A 12,955-nucleotide genomic window follows, 5' to 3' on the forward strand; every position below is an offset into this window, starting at 1 on the left:
ATGAACCTACCTTTGCTCCAGGCACCAAACAGCATGCGCTGCTTTTCTAAATTAGCGTCTAGATGTTACAGTAAGATTTGGACACGCGAAATGAGACCTTTCCTGTGAAATAAATAACCAGTGCCAGTTAAATAAGTGCAATACTTCTGGCCAAGCATCTGCACCAGGCCCTGCATGATGTGCATAGCTAGACAACCAGACACATGCCTATTGTGGTTCAATCATGCTTGGTGTTGAGATGGTGTTGAGACTGTGAGTCAGGGCTGCTCTATAGACTGTATTGACTGTCTAAACACTCTATACACTGGACAGTGTACTGGTGAAAATTTCATGAATTGATTAGCATCAGAAATTGATCATGATAATCTTGATTACCGACTGAATAACTAAAATATGTAGGTTTGTGTGTGGTATATCACATTTAATTCCATTTATATTTGGGCAGCAGAACAATTACCTCTACAAGTATCTAAGTGTAGAATATAAAATATATGCAGTTACACGTTTGGGTTTATTTTTCCTGTCCTGTCCAGGGCCATATTACTTTAAGTTTAGCTCTCCTTGACCCTGCTGCCATCTCCATGTTGCTACACTCAGTGTACACATAGAACATGGCTCATACTGGCCCAGACCTACTGTTACTGAACAGCACTGAAAGACAGTGATGGCCACCTTTGCTGTCCAACTTAACTCTTTTGGATAATAGGGAGTAATTACAGTAGCCAATAATCTGAGCATGCATCATCAAAGAGCATTTTCTGTAGCTGAATAAAAGCAGCCGGTAACTTTTAATCACTGTCAAAAACCTTAAAATTAACTTTTGTGTGTGTAATGCACAACAGGACATGCACATTAAGAAACGTTGGTCCTAATTAGCCCCTGCTAAAATAAGGGTTTAATGAAATAACCTAGCCAGCAAGAAAGAATTATGTAAACTCTCTTATGCATGTATTTTTAAACAGTCTTTTCCATTTGGGTGGGTGCGGCTGCCTTGCATTTTTTCGGAAAGAATATATTGAGACCCAGGAGTCTGTGCTACAGTATCAGTCCTTGCGATCTCCTATCTCAGGGCTTGGTGATGTGAGGTTTTATAAGCCATTCTGGGAGAGTGGACAGCAGCTACTGTAAAGCACAGCTGCCAAGCTCCTGACTGTGCTGTGAGAGAAGTCTCTGTTTGTGTAGAAAGCACAGAGCTCTTATCTCCAGCCTGTACTGACGCCATGCTTTTCCTGTTTAAAATCTTTACTGCTGATTTTTCTCTTCACTCCTGCCTCCCCAGCAGCCAGCCCCCACGGCTCCCTGGGTCTCTACCAGGGCCTTTTTCCTTTTTTTTCCAGCAGAGATCATGCGCCGTGACTGTGGCGGCTGACGCAAATGGCTGCAGCAGCGCCCTGCTGAACTCACGCGAACGATGATAGGCAAAATATTTTCCATCGCTAAGCGAGGCAGGTAAAAAAAAAAACTTGCTTTGGGGGAAAAAAAAAAGCACAGAGGCCGTATCTACATAATTAACAGCGAAGACACTGGCACCAGGCTCAAGGAAAGCTTGGAAGCCCATGGCGGTTTGTACGCACTAGGCCCTGTTTCACCGAATAACAGTTTCACTTAGTGATTACTTACCCGCTACATGGAGAAATGTTCTTTCCTGACTGTGGCCTGAGGGCTAAAAACGTAATTCAGGAAGATCTCCCGCTCTTCCTACATGTGGGTTCTAATGGTTTAGTGGTAGAGGATGTAATTATTTCTGCGTGGTAGAAGATAACAGCATGGTAATTGACTAAGGTTCTTCACATGCCTGAATACCACAAGGTGAAGGCAGAGTGGAGAGGACAGAGAGACCCAGACTAAAGCGAAATTCATGCAGTTGGGCTCAGGATAAAGCACCTACCTGCGACTGCAGTGTTTGCATGGTGCATTGAACCTATGGTGCATTGTGGATGTAAGGCATCCACAACCTTAACCACTCCTCAGTGTGCATGAATGAAAATGTTTAGGTGAACAAATGAGGAATTATGATGCAGTATTCTTGCTATGGACAATTTGTTGTGATTCAAAGAAGAATTCCTCTATTTACCACATGTATGTTGGGCGGTGCTCATTTCTGACTTTTTGTAGGAAGGTTGGAGGGAAACCAGTAGATGCTGGTACTGAGACGCAGAGACATGCTAGTGAATAAATGGTCAGCTCAGCAGTCTATTATCAAAAGAGAATACATTCCCTTAATCTGTGTGTTGAAATATTAACTGATTAAAAACCATTGCTAATGTAACAATTACGCCCCTGCGTATAACAGGGATCTCAGCCGCCCAGGCTGAGGGAGGTCTCCTTTAGCTCAGCTGGCAAGTTCCCCGTTGTGTGACGCTGGAGACCCGGGTTCGCACCCAGACAGTGAGGGACGAACTGGCAGGGCAGGAGCGGCAAGGGTGGAGACCCCAAGAACCGTTACCCTGATATAAGGGTGTAAAAATGTGTGGTCGCTTGCTGTGTCAGTGCAGTGCAGGTGTTTGGCCTACCTGAATGAAAAGCAAGCCTGTGGCCCCCCTGTGGAGCTCCTCTGGAGGATCGTTTTCAAATGAGCCCATTTTCACCAGGCCAATGAACACACAACAAAGCTTCCAGAGGTTTGTTCTTCCTTGGCCAGCACTTGCTCGGGACACTCTCTCCTGTACTGAGCCAGCGGTCAGGGAGCCCGGAGCTCGGAGAGCTGCCGGACACCTGTCCCTCCGTTAGCGGAGCCGTCCAGGTGGCAGGGGGGGGCGGGGCGCTGTGGGAACAGGGGTCCGGCCAGTTGCCAGGGTGCTGTTTTTCCTGGGTGGAAACCGAAGTCTCCCGGATTTTCAGGGAGACGGATTCTGGCGGCCTCGCACGTTTCCAACGGCGTTGTCCCTGTCAAGTCCCGAAGCCCTCGGAAAGACCAGTGACCCCATGATTACGGTCGGCAGAGTGCGGCGAGGTCTGACGCAGGGGCCGCTGTTCTGCCATGCGTGTGCGCTCGTGGGACCATTTTAGAAATAAACCCGCTTCAGCAGACTGCCCCTCCATGTTCCCTGGCTGCGTTTGAGTCTGTGCGTGCAAACATTGACTGAAAAAAACATCCGGCAGCGTAAGTGTTTTCATCTTGTTGAGTGGCCAGTTGGACAGATAGGCATTTCGGTATGACGCAGTTTACATTTTTCCCATCCTTTTAAGGGTTAACGTTGTACAGAACGGAACCGGGCCCTTTTGGGGTTTTTCAGAGGTGCGACTCACCCGTCCTACAGTGTGGATGTTAAGCAGTGCAAAATAATTCTGCTACGGCAGCCACAGTGGATGAAGTATGTACTTACAATGTGAAACAGACAGCGAGTGTCAGGGCCTCAGGGAAATGAGCCAGTTATCCACTGTCTTTAGTAAAGGCAGCTCAGGCCTCTACCAGTATCTCAAAACCTCTTCCAAGTGATCTCCCTGAGCATCGCAGCTCAGCAGGCTGTTTACTTTGGGCTTTGATTATGGCCTGAGAGAGAAAGTGCTGTGACCCAGAAACTTTGCACAATGCATGTTCCAGCAGCTAAGCACCTTTACACAGGAAGGATAGGCAAACATATTAAAAGCACTGCATCTGCCAATGTTAATCGTTGACTGCAGAAATTTCAGTGCAAAGTGTTTCGCAACATATAAAATCGGTGGCTTTTCCTTCTTAAGTGAAGCTGAAAAACAACAGACTCATCAACAGCGGACATGTCAGCAGGCATCAGAAAGCAGATGGCAAACTACATGCCTGATAGAGGCTGCAAAGGGCCATTGCCTCCCTATAGAACAGCCCAGACAACAGCCTCAGCTCTAAGCACATCTGAAAGGTTACAAACGACATCTGGCACATCTGGCCCGTTTGGTAGTCAGTATCTAATTGATCTGAGGGTCTCATCCAGCTGTTTCTTGGAAGAAGTCAGTTTATCAGCTTCGGCCACATGGCAGCCAGCTTGTTCCACACTCCCACAACCCTCAACTCAACAGGAGAACCAGCCACTCTGAACACTGAAAAATCAAACATCTTAAGGGCATCCACTAGTGATACTTCTGTTACCCTGTGACTTCTTACAGTATGACCACCTAGGCAGGTGAGTAAGTGTGGGGCTTATTTTTTTGAAGATGGGTTTTGGGGATACCCACCAGATTGAGTGCACGAGGGGGAATTATTTGAGGATGTATTGTACCGGGGGTTGAATTGTCAAGGTGTAAAACAATAAACTCATTTTACCTGCTGTGCAACCGTAAAGCATGAGGAATAACAGACTCTATATCAGTCGGAAGCTGGAAAGGGAAGCTCTATTGTTTTCCTTCATGTAAAATAAATCTAAAGTCGATCCCAATAGAAATGTTACTGTACAGTAAAGGGGGGAAGTTTTGCGGACATGTTGTTATGAAGAGTGTGCCAGACAGCATGGGCACAATCACGACACTTTCCTGAACCCACAAACAGGCTCGTTGCCTGAACACAGAGACGTTCTGATATTTGCACATGAGAAGAAAGTGTTTTTTTTCTCCTTCTTTTTAAAAAAAAACATAATCAAAAACAACAATCTACAGTACAATAAACACTTGAAGGCTGTCTGACTCCCTGGCCGCCTGATATTTTTGAAAGTCACTAATCTTTTTCCAGAACAAGTCAGTGTTTCTCCGGCTGCCTTTGGCCAATCCTGATGGCGCCAAGCGCACAGCGTCTCTGTTGTAATCAGGAACAGCGAGGGGCAGCCTCTGTCACCGAGGGTTTCTTTCCTTTTTCCTTTGTTTTCGACAAATTTCCTTCCTCGTTTTCTTAGATATTCTCTCCCGACTGATGTAAGTCTAAACAGAGACTTATTTAGAAAGTAAACAAACGAAGGAGAGGAGAGGTCCCGGGGCCGGCTCTGGTCGAGACGGCACAGTGAAAGGGCAGGGACTCAGCCCGTCGCTCTGTGCTGTGACAAGACTGCGGTAAATACACTTCGTGACAAATGGTGGGATAGCTCATCGAGGAGCACAGCCAAGTCCCCGACAGGACCTGCGCATACGCTACGTTTAGAGTCTATAGGAGTATTCTTCTGGTCTCTGCTGTCTAGATGATTAACTGTTTTCATTTGTTTAACCTTGGGCGATATTCTGAGTTTCTAAGGCTTGGGGGGTTTTCTGTTCCGTGGGGCGGTCCATTCTCTCTTATGAGTACCACAGGTAAGCCCCATATACCAAAAATCCCACTGCGGGAAAACCATCCCCCCATCCTTTCTGACGAGCACCTGGTCGCTGGTGTGCAGTGGACCGGGCTCTGGACTTGGAACTAGGAGGTTGTGGGTTCAAATCCCAGATGAGATACTGTTGTCGTCCGCTTGAGCAAGGAACATCACTTGGGTTGCTCTGGTAGAATATTCATGTTTGACTGAATTAATATTATGTACCCGCCCCCTGTGGCAGAGAAATAAATGAGTAAAAATAATTCTCAAGAGGATGTTTCAGAAATTCAGGAGTAGTTCTAGGGAAGCCAATAAACGATGCACTCAGTGAGGATCCATTGTGCATCACTGTTCTTCTTCCCCCTCATTTTACTTTATCCAACTTTAAGAATCTGTTTCTTTCTCCCCCCTGGAGCACACACTTAACCATGGCAAATAAAAGCATCCCACAGTCCTCTGACAATGAGCGCACCCAGAAGTGACAGGCGGGACAGCAGAAGGATGATCTAAGACCAGCAACTCCATTTTTGGGCCGGTACAAGGCTCCATCTTTTCGCCACGTATGTGTCTCTGTCACGCGTCGCTTCTAAAGCTGCACCATCAGCTCCTTGAGGTCTCTGGCTGTTTTTACTCCTGTGCCATAAATGTGGCTCGTCTTGCCTAAACTCCTGCTTGGCAGCCAGCAGCTTCCCTCAGAGTGGAATTCCTTTGGTTTCGTCAATCCGAGCCCTGCAGCCATGCTTCCAAAGGGAAGAAGCACTTCTATATATATATAGAAAGAGAGGAACCAATTAATCCTGGGATGTTTTCTCCATAATGCAGACAAAGCCCAGCTGATACAATGGTAAAAACGGCTAATTATGGTTACATGAAGCAGAGAGCCTTCACATATTTGTCTGTGGTTTCTTTAAACAATAACTCATTTGAAACAAAATGAAAGTTTGCATTGTTTTTATTCTTTTTGTTTGTGTCATTTTTTTTAGCAAGGGAATTTGGTAAGATGCCTCCCAGAGAGTTTGATATTGTAGTTTCTGCCAAGCTTACTGCATTTTTGCTTGACGAAAGGGAAAAACAATTTCACAGGATCAAAACGCTATGTTTATGCTGCTTGTACGTGCTCTTAAATTATCATCTGGAAGGTACTGCACAGTACTGTGTGGCCCAGTACAACTTCATTGAGCTGTGTTCTTATTAGCAAAGTAAACCATGTGACCTGACAAGACCACGTTTGCCGTTTCTGTAGTGCCAGAACTGCGCCACTCTTTCAAATTTCCAATACTTTCCAGCTGCTATGCAAAACATCAGGTTGCCACATACAGCGAATTCAATTCCGGTTTAATTTCCTTTATTTAATTTGATCTCTTGTGTCTTGGTAGAATTGCACCCTTTGGAGTTTTACACAAAACTCCACAAGGGTGCAAGCACAAGGAGTGACTTCCAGAAAATTAAGTGCAAATTCTGCGGAGGTGCACAAGGCCGTAACAGTGATTCAGCCACGACGGGGGTGGGGGGCATGGAGCGAGAGAGAGTGACAGAGAGCAAGCAGAAAGAAGCAGGAGAAAGAGGAGAGCAGGCAGCGAAGAAGCTCAGAGGTGACTCAGTGATGACCGTGCTGATGTGAAATGGCCACTGTGTTCTCCACGCTGCTCCAGGATGTTTCTCCCTCAGGCCCTGCGTTACTCACACAGCAGAGGGGAGGTGGGGTCGCCGTGCGCTGCCCATTGTGAGCAGGGCTGTTTACTGAGGTCATGTTGGGAGGCCGGCAGCGCCAGACTGGCAGGCATTCTTGGGTTTCCTTCAAGATATGAGATCAAGTAAATCAAAATTAGAAAAGCGCAGCTCTCAGCCCACTGCAGTTCAGCGGCACCAGCCCTGCGCTGGGACAAGTGTATCACCAGCGACCTGCTACAATGGGTCTCTCACCACATAATACAAAGGGGGGAAGTTTGATTCATATAGCGCTTTAAAAAAAAGTATGAATTAATGGATGGGGGAGTTCAGATCAGTTTCTGCATGGTGTTTGAATTTGTGGTCATTGAAAAAAAAAAAGGAAAACCGTTGAGCACATTCAGTTGTTTGCCTTTTGCCCCATTCTGATGCACTTATTCTATGCATCACGTTGGGGTTTTTGAGCTTCGGTGCACCAGTATGACTGCAGTGTTTCTGTGTGTGTGTGTGTGTGCCTTGGAGCTAGGCCTTCACACCCACATCAAACTATACAGGTTAAAGGATAGGATATAAATGGACAATATGGCTGCCTTTCCATTTATAACACCCCTCCTGTACAGTCATTCTATCTTGTCTGAGGGGATCCATTTTTCACTGGCTGCTCAAGCTGTATAAATGGAGACGAACAAATTGATTCGAATCGGTCTGTCCTGCCTTTGGGACGTAATGGTATAGAATCGTGGAGATTTACTCCCTTATCTCCAGTATTGATGATCTGGGTGTTCCACTCCTAAGACAAGGGACCAGACAAGGGACCAGGGACCAGCTCCATTACGCCATCTACTGATTACACTATAGACTTCCGATTGATCATTTTATTGATTGATTGACAAAGTCTTTGTTCCATGTATTTAATTTTGAAAACGAACGAAACACATATTTCAGCTCATTCCCAGGAATATTTACCAAAAAATATATAATAAGGCTATAGTATACAGGCAGTCAATTGAAAATGGGTCCATCACATTAGTATGGACCAACAAACCTAACCAGCAGCACCCTCCTGACTTTCACAGACTTAATAGAATATGAAAAATTAAACACAGATCCAACTACTTGATTTTCTTTGCCCGAATTAAAAGTTTTAATTATTTTTTGCTGCTCATTTTATGCACTGCATTGATTGCATGTTTATTAATTTTACACTCCATTTATGCTGTGCATTTACAGAATTATTGTGCTACTGCTGCTCTCACCTTTCCTGCAGTTTTGCCGCCCGTGGAAGTCACCCTGGAGAAGGGAGCTCGTTGACCGGTCAGGGTGATGTGGTTTGAGTTATTCTGCTCTTCATATCTGAATGCCACAAACAACTAAACCAACCAATCAATCAATCAATCAAAAGGTAGCATACAGCTGTACCTTTTAACCCAGCATACTTGCTTTAGTCTATAAATATTTTTAATAATTGCAAAATGTGTGCCCCTGAGGGTGTCAGAGGGTGACTTGGGTACCAGCACATTTCCCACACTTTCTCCCCCTGTTCACAGTCAGACAAAGAACATTGCAGCGGGAAACAAAGATTAATTTTTCATTTCCTGGAAACACAGAAATCCTTAATTACTAATGTTTTACATGGAGCAGGGCTTGATAAACAATCCCGAGCTCCAGCATTGTTCTCCTCCCGAAGAGAATACCGTTGTGGGGCGGCAGAAAAGAAAATAATAAAAATAAATAAGAGCGAAGTGAAATGGAGCCCATTAAGATGAAAGCTTGGGGCCACGAGGAGTCGAGAAGAAACAATGGAGTGACCCCTCACGGTGGTACGAGCAGGGAGTGGGTCCTTCACTCCCGGACATGAATGAAGTATCTGTGCATCTGACACAGGTCAGCTGATGGGGTGGGACAGGAGGCTCAGCTATGGCCGCTTTCACTTCCCTTTCAGGAAGAAACCAATGAGCCCAGATTCCAAAGCTGACCTTTTGGATTAGTCTGTGGAAAGTGACTTCTTTTGGGAGGCACGGTGGTGCATCCCTGCCTTGCAGCGCTGGGGCCCCAGGGTTCTGCTCCAGACCTGAGATGCTGTCTGTTTGGCATGTTCTGCCCGTGTTCGTCTGGGTTCGTCCACCTGGTGCTCCCGTTTCTTCCCACAGTCATACAAAGACATACTAGTAGGTTAATGGAAAACTGGACTGGAACTGTCAAGGTGCCATGTCTCCTGTGATGGACTGGCGTCCTGTCCAGGGTGTGTCCTGCCTTGAGCCCGTTGCTTGCCAGGATAGGCTCCGGCTCCCCCTCGACCCTGTACTTGATAAAGCAGCTGGAAGATGGATAGATGGATTTCTTCTTCTCCTTGCCTAGATGTTTTGGACGTCCGGGGGGAGTTGTTAAAGTGCAGTTGCCGACAATGAGAAGGGAAAAGCAGTATTGCATTGAGGAGAGACAAGTAAGTAAGCTCTGACAGTAAAGCTCAGGAGATTGTGTGCTAGCCCCGACAGATGGGCTTATTTGGTTTAATGGCTGTGTATTTTGTGCATGGCATGGTGCTGTGGTTAAAGGTTAAAGTGTAGCGGTAGGGATTCTTCATCACAGTGCCATGCACATACTACAGTACACCCTAGATTTCAGATATTCTCGATCTTCTCGATCAGCATGTGCTCCAGCATCATCCAAAACCCTATCGGTCAGGTTTTCAAACCTTCCTCCTCCCTGCCTTATTTCTTTTATGGATTTATTTTGCACGGCTGCAGACGGGAATGTTGCACTGTAGCGTCCGTGTTGCGATCTTTTGGGAGACAGTAGTTGGCTGCTTGCGTGGGTCACGAATCGCACTCGCGCATGTAAGTGCTCCCACACTCCCACGAGCTCTTCTCTCCCTAAATGTCCACGCACCAATCTTCTCAGCACTATTTAAACCCTCACTAGTCTTCCTTTCCTTGCTCACGACTGAGGGCTCCTCTCTGAGCTGCGTACTCGTACGTTCCCTACCTGCTAAACTAGTAATTGACTCCCGGCATTTCGACTCAATGCTTCCCTTCAACAACGTCTTCGGCTCCCGATTTGGTACCGATGAACCCTCGACGCGGATTTTGACCCCAGTGCTAGTACTCGACCACGGCTTCGCATCCCGTCTCTACTCCTAACCTCCCTAATCTGAAGAGCCTCGCATAGGATCCCAATCCACCGACGTCCGGTCCTCCCTGACAATGTAGATATGATTCCAAGGGTCTGACTAATTTCCTGTCCATGCGTAATCCCGAGAAGGGCTATGTCGGAAGAACAAAGCTGCTCCAGTGGCCTGCAAGTAGTTTTTGGCAGTGCTGGGAAGGTCGTTAGGCTGACCTGCCTGCAACAGGGAGATCCAGACCGCTGTTCATTTGGGTGGACAGAGCTGACTAAGACACTTTATGGGGGAAAATGTTGCTGCACCTACACTAGATCCTCAACAAACATAAAGCCACATCACGATTAGCATTCCCTCCACTGTAAAATAGATCTGATATCGTCCATGCAGCCTTAATCCCTTCTCACCAATGCCTGGTTTCATTTTAAAAAATAAAGCTTCCATAAATAGCACTGAAAACATGCTCTGGCCTTAGTTTGTTTTTTTAGATGAACAAGGACCCATTAGTGAACTATGCAGGGTGGATATGAATAAAAAAGATGAAAATGTAATAGAAAATTAGATCAGATCGAAACTGTACAGGTAAAGGATGGCCCTGCACAGTTCTACCAAATGCTTGCTCACTGCATTTAAAGTGGACGTGGCTATGTCTCTGTTGAGCAGAATGGGTTAAGATGTGTAGGCTTCTGCTCTTCCTGCAGTTGTGTTTTTGCTGTGTGGTTAAACAGCAGCCTCTAATCATTATCTAAATGAGGACATTGTACATCAACGACAGAAAAAAAAATACACAGATAACTCTGTAGGGAGACGCTGCTCTGCTTGGGAGACACTAATTGAGCTGGTTCCCTTACTTCAGATTAGGAAAAACAACACGCCAGGCGGGCTGCCGTTATCTCCCGGGCCTCTGTGCTGTGTCATTCAGAGGGGGCTCCGAGTCTAGCCTGGCGATGGCCGGAGAGAGTTCACTGAGTGTCTGCCGCCAGTGTGGCAGAGCCGCCTGCCATATTTCTGTCAAAGTCCAGAAGAGGAATGGTGCCGATGACACATTATTCCTGTCGGGGGTTTCAGTGGGCCTCTCGTGCCTCAGCCTGCAGCGGTCTGCTCGAGTCCTGCAGCTGGACTCGGAGGTTTCTGGGAGCTGTGTAGTTCGGTACTGATATCTACCAGCCCCCCCCCACCCTCGCCTCCACACACACACACCCACACCACCCATCCCCTCCCTGTCTCCCAGCCCTGGACGCCTGCTGATACACTATCGCCCAACATTTTAAGCGGGAGTCATTGCAATTGCCTGTCCGACGCCAGGCCAGTTTATCAGGACTTCAGCGCCAGATAAACTAAGCACAGTCACTAATGAGCATCCTATAGCAACAGCAGGCACGGGAAGCGCATGTTGGGGACAGGAATAACTTGGGGAGGAGGGGAGGAAAGGAAAGGATGGGAGTGTGTCCGAGACTGTGCTGCAAACCACACAGCACAGACGATTTCCAATGGAAGTTCCTTTCACAGGCTTTAGTGTTGCAAATATGTTTAGCATGATACAGATCCGCTCTCACGTATCCTGTCCGAAGGTTGAGATATGTGATCGTTAGATTGCAGTGCATGGCAGCCTCATGATTGATTATGATTAAAGAAACACTCGTCTAGGCTAGACAGCTTTGATGTGTTATGACCAATTTAAGCCCATTTTATCCACAGTAAAACAATGCATTCATTAAGGTCTCTTTTACAATGAAAAAGGCATATGTAAAAAACAGCATTGTCTGGTTTTTGTGCAATGGGAACATTGTATCTAATACAATAGTTGTTGTATCAGTTATCTACTGGTGAAGTATTTAGAAACTCTTACAGATGGGACCATTAAGGTTTAAACAAGTTGTTTTGTAATTAACTGTGTGCTACACATCCTAACTTGAATCGTTTTTTCAGTTTATGGGCTGTCTGTCACAGTATCTGTGGGTTTGAGATGAATGGGATATGCCAGGAAGTCTTGCATGCTGACTGGGGATGCTGTTAAACAGAACTCAGAGTAGAACTTCTCATATTTACCAGATCTTTTTAACACAAGAAACAAAGGAGGATTTTGTCAGAACTATCTGGCAACTCCAAGCTGATGGAGACGACAAAAGTTGTCATCTTGGTTCGCAAATACAAAGCCCACATTTTTATGGGGGTGCCTTACGATGCTATAGATTTGATCACCTTCTGTATTAATAGATAACACTGTAGCAATAGAGAATATAGTCTATCTATATCAGTTTTTTGCCTTTATCCCAGACAGAGACTATGCGCATGGAAAGCATACTTAAAAGTAGGAAAGCAAAGCGGACAGCAGCACAGAGGAGATGGGCAAGAGACAGAAGCGCCACGCACACCCAGTGTGGCACAGTGCTGTGAGGGCAGAGAGGAGTGGAGCGGGGAGCCTGGCGGGTGCCAGCAGCTCCTGGCTCCCACGGCTGGCAGGGCTGTAAAGGGTGGGGCGGCATGCGTAGAGGCCTGAGTGGCAGCTGCCCTGGTCCCTCTGGAGCACAAAGCCACAAACACGCAGCAGGGCTCTCAGCAGTAATGCAGGCCAGATGCTCAACCAGTTATCCTAGCTCGGGGTTTTTTTTTCTTCTCAAACTTCCAGCTCAGCACTATAATGAAATCTGTGTGTGTGTGCGCGCGCGCGCAAGAGAGAGAGTCTCTCTCTCCCTCTGCGTTTGAGAGGAAGAACTCGCAATCCTACTCACCTGTGAGTCTTTGTCATTTATTTACTCATTAAACCTCTGGTCCAACGGACATAACACATGGGCCTCCCAGTGTATAAGCACACAGAAAAATCTTTGTTGCTCCCTGTCAGATTGCATTCCCCACTTTTTGTGAAGCTAACCAGGTTAATCATTTGCTTCGAGCAAAAGACCTCGTGTGAAATTATTCAGACCTCTAAGTGGGCTGTAGCTTTACACTTCCAAAGAACTTTACATTTAGCATCTGGAGA

The sequence above is a fragment of the Lepisosteus oculatus genome, chromosome 5 (assembly GCF_040954835.1).
Source record: "Lepisosteus oculatus isolate fLepOcu1 chromosome 5, fLepOcu1.hap2, whole genome shotgun sequence".
NCBI lineage: Eukaryota > Metazoa > Chordata > Actinopteri > Semionotiformes > Lepisosteidae > Lepisosteus > Lepisosteus oculatus.